The sequence below is a fragment of the Echinops telfairi genome, unplaced genomic scaffold, assembly GCF_000313985.2.
Source record: "Echinops telfairi isolate 266 unplaced genomic scaffold, ASM31398v2 ScPeMD7_443;HRSCAF=831, whole genome shotgun sequence".
NCBI lineage: Eukaryota > Metazoa > Chordata > Mammalia > Afrosoricida > Tenrecidae > Echinops > Echinops telfairi.
In genome coordinates this window covers 78,636,215-78,642,214 of record NW_022104341.1, presented here as the reverse complement: position 1 = coordinate 78,642,214, position 6,000 = coordinate 78,636,215, and the positions used below count along the sequence as shown (strand labels likewise).

The window sequence follows — 6,000 nt, the reverse complement described above, 5'->3', positions numbered from 1 at the left end:
AATTAGGAATGTGATATCAAGCATATTCTCCTCTTGGAGGCTGCATGAGTAATGTTCGGTAACTGTATGACCTTTTGTTGATAGAGGTAGCAAGGGTCTGAACTGCACTATGTTCTAGACCCAAGTTATGTGGTTTCACTAGGATCATCGCTGTGGGTACTGTAGATTATTTGCTTTCTACGTAACGAGCATAAGCAGGTTGTATTGTGAATCCAATGTATTCTTTTGCTTCTCTAGTCCCTTTAAAGGCACCTGTGAAAGAGTCTGCAAGTTACAGCTTCTAAAGGAACCCTTATTGTCTAAATCTAAATCCCAAGTCCATTAAAAATCATCGAAATAAAACTTAATGAAGAAAAAGTAAAAGATAAAGCATATGGGACCTTAAAGGCTTGTAGTTAAGCAAGTGGTCATCTAGCAGGGAAGCAACACAGCCCAGATGGAAGAAGCACATCAGCCTGTGTGATCATGAGGCGTCACAGGAAGAAGTATGAGAAGTTCAAAAGCAAGCAACCAAATTAATGTGAAACATTGTGGATGTAGTGAAGACCCAAAACCCACCTGTAAGATAATTGGACAGTCCCTCTCAGAAGGGTCACAGGGAAGGATGATAAAACCAGGGTGCAGTGTGGCACTGATGAACCACATAATTATTCTCTAGTTCTTAATTTTTTCTTTCCCTTACTATAATGCTGGCATGCTACTTTTTTTTTTGTTTTACTTCATTAATCATGTTAGATTTGCATAAGTTCATTTGTATATGTAAGATCATTGGGTATATGAAAGTGAAGATAGATAACCTTGCAGAAACAGGAATAATGGTTCTCTAAGGGTATGGGAAGAGGGGTGTGGTGAAGGGAGAGAATGGGGAGCTGATAGCACTGATGACTGTATAACCCCACTGGATGTGCTCAAACAACAGACTGTGTAAATATGGCAGACACACACACGAAAACTATTATAGGGGAAAAAAAGAAGGGTTTCTGGGGGGGCTGGCTGATGGGGGATGGAAGGGATAAAGGGGAGCTGATATCAAGCAGTTCAAAAAGAAAGAAAATGTTTTGGAACTGATTATGGTAGAAATTGTACAACACTGCTTGATGTGATTGAACTATGGAAGGTTATGATAACTGTAAGAGCTCCCAATAACATTACTAAAAAGAAAAGAAATCAGAAAATATAAAAAATAAAAACAAGGAAAGAAACTGTACAGACTAGAAATCAATGAGATGATACATGTAAAAAACAGGGAAAATTGCTAGCCAAGGTACAATATATCCAACAAAACTATTCCTCAAATATGATGGTGGAAGTAGGACATTTCCAGATAAATCAAATTCAAGAGCATTTGTGAAAATCAGACCAACCTTACAAGAAATGCTGACAGGAATTCTCCAGACAGAGAACCAAAAAATCAGACAACTTGGAGCGCTAACTGCTCACAGCACTTGGAGAGCCTCTGTTTGCAATCCATCCATCTGGAACCTTCTCTCAGAGCACTGTGAAGCCACATTGATGCCCTTTCTCAACCCTACTAACCAGCGAGGCGACCCGAGTTTAACCTTGCAAAAGCGGGCACCATTGATAAAACTCGTGTCCTGCCCAAATAGCCACACGGCAGCTGAAAACCGTAGACCCTAGCTTGTCGTGCATTCTTTCCAAAAATCGGGACTTTTTTAAAACACCGCGGCACGCGGGACAAATGAAAAAAAAAAATCAGACAACTTACTTGGATTAAGAAGTCTGACAGGATCAACTAGAAATCAATCCAGATAAGAAGTCTCAAAACTAAAATAACTTAAAAAGACAAAATAGAGAAAAGGTGTTATAAATTTGAAATAATTACAAAGAAAAAAATGAGGGACTAAATGGTATAATTATAGAACATCCAACTGGAGAGGAAGGCAGAATGATATGACGAGAAAAGAGACTGTTTTAAGCTTGGTGAGGGGGGTGGGGAGTTACCAAGTACACACACACACAAACACATTAATAAGTCATCTAATCAAAATAAGAAGGAAGAAAATAATACAAATTGAGTAAAAGCAAAACAAATAACAAAATAAATGTATAAGGAAGAGAATTATATGTATAATGATTAAAGGGTCAATCCAGCAAGAGGATAAACCATAATAAATAGCTATGTAGCCAATGAAAGAGCCCCAGAAATATATAAGGCAAACATTAACAAAAGAGAAAAGAGACGTTTGCAAACATTTATTCCAATCATAATTTTTTTAAAGGGTTTTATTTTTGAGAGGATTAAAAAAGAATTAAAATTTGTTATTCAAATATGACATGTTTGTCTTCATCTGAAATAAAAGAGAAAGTAGAGATAACCTTTAGAATTAAAAAAAAGAGCCCAGAAAGGTTACTGGTTCCAGAACACCATACAACTGCAATAATGATGTATAATAAAGAAAAGCAAAGAAGGTCACTTCTATACTTTCTTATTATACATTTTATTCCATGGCAGAAATAAAATGGGGACACATGACAGACAGGCATTGGAAAGATAAAATAATATTATAATAAAAATGTTATAAAAATAAATTTGAAAAATTAAAGGAAGAGGAGATATCCGGGGGTAGTGGGTGGCAATACACATCAAAATTGACAGAAAATGCAAAAAATCTGAATATTTTTATTAAATTTATTAAAGAAATTAAGTATATAAAAAATTTCAATACATGGAAAATGCCAGTCCCAGATCTCTTCACTAGTGAGCTCTTACAAACATTTTTTAAAAGACAGACATGCCAGTCTTACACAAATGACAACAGGTAATTGAAAACGAGAGAACATTACCAAACTCGTTTTCTCTAACCAGAATAATGTGGATAGTAAATGCTGTAAAGGACATTGCAAGAAAGAAAAACCAAAAGCAATGCCTTCTCTAAACATTGATGAATCCTTACAAATCCAGCTAGATCTGAGTACACACATTGGTCCAGATAAGAGCTCTGGACACATGGAATTTAGGACAGATAAAACCTTCAGGAACAGCAGTGGGAGTAGCAATATAACAAGGGAAGGGGGTGGGTGGAGGGAAGGGGGAGAAAAGGGCACCCATCACAAGGTTGGATATACAGCACCCCCCCTCCCAGGAGACAAGTAAGAGAAAAGTGGGTGAAGGGAGACAACAAACAGTGTAAGACACAAAATAACAGTAATAATATACAATTGATAAAGGTTTCACGAAGGTGGGAAAATGGGGGAGGGAGGGAAAAAAGAGCAGCTGATACCAAGGGCTCAAGTAGAAAGAAATTGTTTTGGAAATGTTGATGGCAACATATGCACAAGTGTGCTTAATACCATGGAATGATGGACTGTTTAAGATTTATAAGAACCCACCAATAAAATGATTAAAAAACATTTATGCAACAAATTCACTAATTAAGTCTAGAGGAAAAAGAATAATAACCAGGAATTGAAAATTGTTTTGAGATTCTAAAATGGATTGTTAGAATACAGCATACTAATAGATTTTACATATGTATTTCAAAAAAGGATTAGAAATGTAACACTTTTAATAAGAATTAACTATTAGAAAACTGAATATGGAAAGAGTCTTTCTTAATGTTTTAAAAGATAGCTCCCTAAAAAGGTCATAGTTTATGTAAAATATCTACGTATATATGTTTCCTCAAAGTATAAACTCCAAAGCCAATGTATTCTGATTTCAAATAGGACACCACACAGGCAGCCCGTTTTTCACTACTGTGGTCTCCTCCTTGATATCCCACCTTCTAAATAAAATTCTCATGGCTTAATGGTCATGGGTTGAGCTGCTAACTGTAAGGTTAGCCGCTTCAAGTGACCAGCCATTCTTTGGGAGCACACGGGCTTTCTGCTCCCTTAATGAGTTACAGTCTCATAAACTCACAGGGGCAGGTCCACCATGTCCTACTGTGGTAGTTGTCAGCTGCCATCAGGCCAGTTCCCACCCAAAGTGATCCTATGCTCAGGAGGAAGAAACCCTGCTGGCCCTGCACCATCCTGGCAGGTATTCCTATATTCGAGCCCCGTGGTGTAGCCACTACGTCAATCCATGTCGTTGAAGGCCCTCCTCACTTCCACTGCCTCTCTACGTTACTAAGCGTGCTATTCTTCTCCAGGGACTGATTTCTCCTGACAACAAGCCCAAAGTATGTCAGAAAAAGTCCTACCATCCTTGCCTCCAAAGAGCAGTCTTGCTGTACTTCTTCTAAGACGGACATATGTTTCCTTTTGACAACCCATGGTACTTTCAATATTCTTCTCTAGCAACACAACTCAAATGCATCCATTCTTCTTTGTTCTTTTGTATTCAATGTCCAAATTTCACATGGATATAAGGTAGTTGAAGACCAAGGGTTGGGTCAGGCACACCTTAATTTCAAAATGATGTCCGTGCTGTTCCGTACATTAAAGAGATCTTGTGCAGCAGATGTATCTAATGCAACTCCCTAAAAGCTTACACTTCTTTACACAAGCTTATTAACTATATGTTTGACTGTGTGAATCATAACAAACGATAGCTAACCTTCAAAAGAATGGGAATTCCAGAACGCATCCTTGTGCTTTTATGGCACATTGATCAGGAGGCAGTTGTTTGACTAGAACAAGGGAATGATGCATGGTTTAAAATTGGGAAAGGTGTGAGATAGGGTTGTATCCCCTCACCATACTGTTTCAATCTGCATGCTGAGCAAATCACCAGTGAAGAGAGTGATACAAAGAAGAATCCAGCATAAGGATGGAGAAAGTCTTATTAACAAACTGCAGCTGGAACAACCTCACTTCCTAAAAGTGAGGAGGATAGGAAGCACTTATTGATGAAAATCAAGGTTTCAAAAAAGCAAACAAACTAACAAAAAAGAAAATTAAGGATCATAGCCTTCTGTCTGAATTAAAACTCAATATAATAAAGACCAAAATCCTCATCAATGGACCAATGAGAAACAGCATTATAAACGGAGAAAAGGTTGAAGCTGTCATGGATTCTGTCTTGATTGGATCCATGATCAATTCTCATGGAAATAGCAGTCAAGAGATCAAAATACTTTTTGAATTTGGTAAATCGGTACACAAGACCCTGTCCTATAGAATCGCTGAGTCAACATCAGCTTGATGGCAGTGTTTGCTTGTCCTCTGGCTGGAAGTGAATAAAGTATGCTGAAATGCTCCAGAATAAAAGACCTGCCTTTTAGGTTATATCCTTAATGACTGTTCCTATACCCGACTGACCCTGAAACCCAGAAGATGCTCTCACTTTAGCTCTGAAGAAACCAACATGAAAACTATTTACAAGGATATTCAGGAAACAGGAGCCCTGGTAGTGCAGACTGATTCTTCATAGAAGAGTGAGTGGTACATTGATGTAGCAAGACCATGTTTGTCTGCCTACCAACAGTTTATCAATCTTGGTACACCTGACTTTTGCTTCCTCACACCCTATGTATTTTCTGAGTTAAACCCTCAGATTACAAGTGTGTCTGAGATATAGTCCAATTCACCTAATGGAGTTTCCACATTGGATCTCACTGATGCAGCCTCTGGAGCATGCCATGAGCTTTGAAGACCTGGGATTTAGTGTCGCAGTGTTCCATGGCACATGGCCGAGGTTCCCATGATGCACCTAGAAGCCCAGCTCAATGTGGCCCATTTGGTGTATACCACCAAAGACACTCCCCACCTAAGGTCCCCAAAAGCATTTTCAGTCATTATTCCCCCCCAACTAAGTCCATATGGAAGAAGCACACCATCATCAGTCACCAAGGATGGTCAATCAGTCCTCCCTCTTTTTCTACCAAGAGACGTGCATTGTGTCCCCCGGAAGTGTTGCTCCCTTCCCTCTCTGGACTTCTTTTCCATCAGTCTCCCTTCTTGATGGGACCTTTTTAAGGCCCCCTAATGACATTAAAGCAAGAGTGTCGAAGAAGGAATCTGATCATAGACAAATGTTTAAGCATGCTTTGTTTAGAATGAAACTGTGTGGGTGTGAACTGAAACCATATTAGC

At 38.6% G+C, this 6,000-nt stretch overlaps 1 protein-coding gene across 1 annotated transcript in view; it reads right to left on the bottom strand.

Annotated features, from left to right (window-relative positions):
* AGBL4 (AGBL carboxypeptidase 4) overlaps positions 1-6,000 on the bottom strand; it is a 1,691,367-nt gene that overhangs the window by 964,366 nt on the left and 721,001 nt on the right. The window lies entirely within an intron of this gene.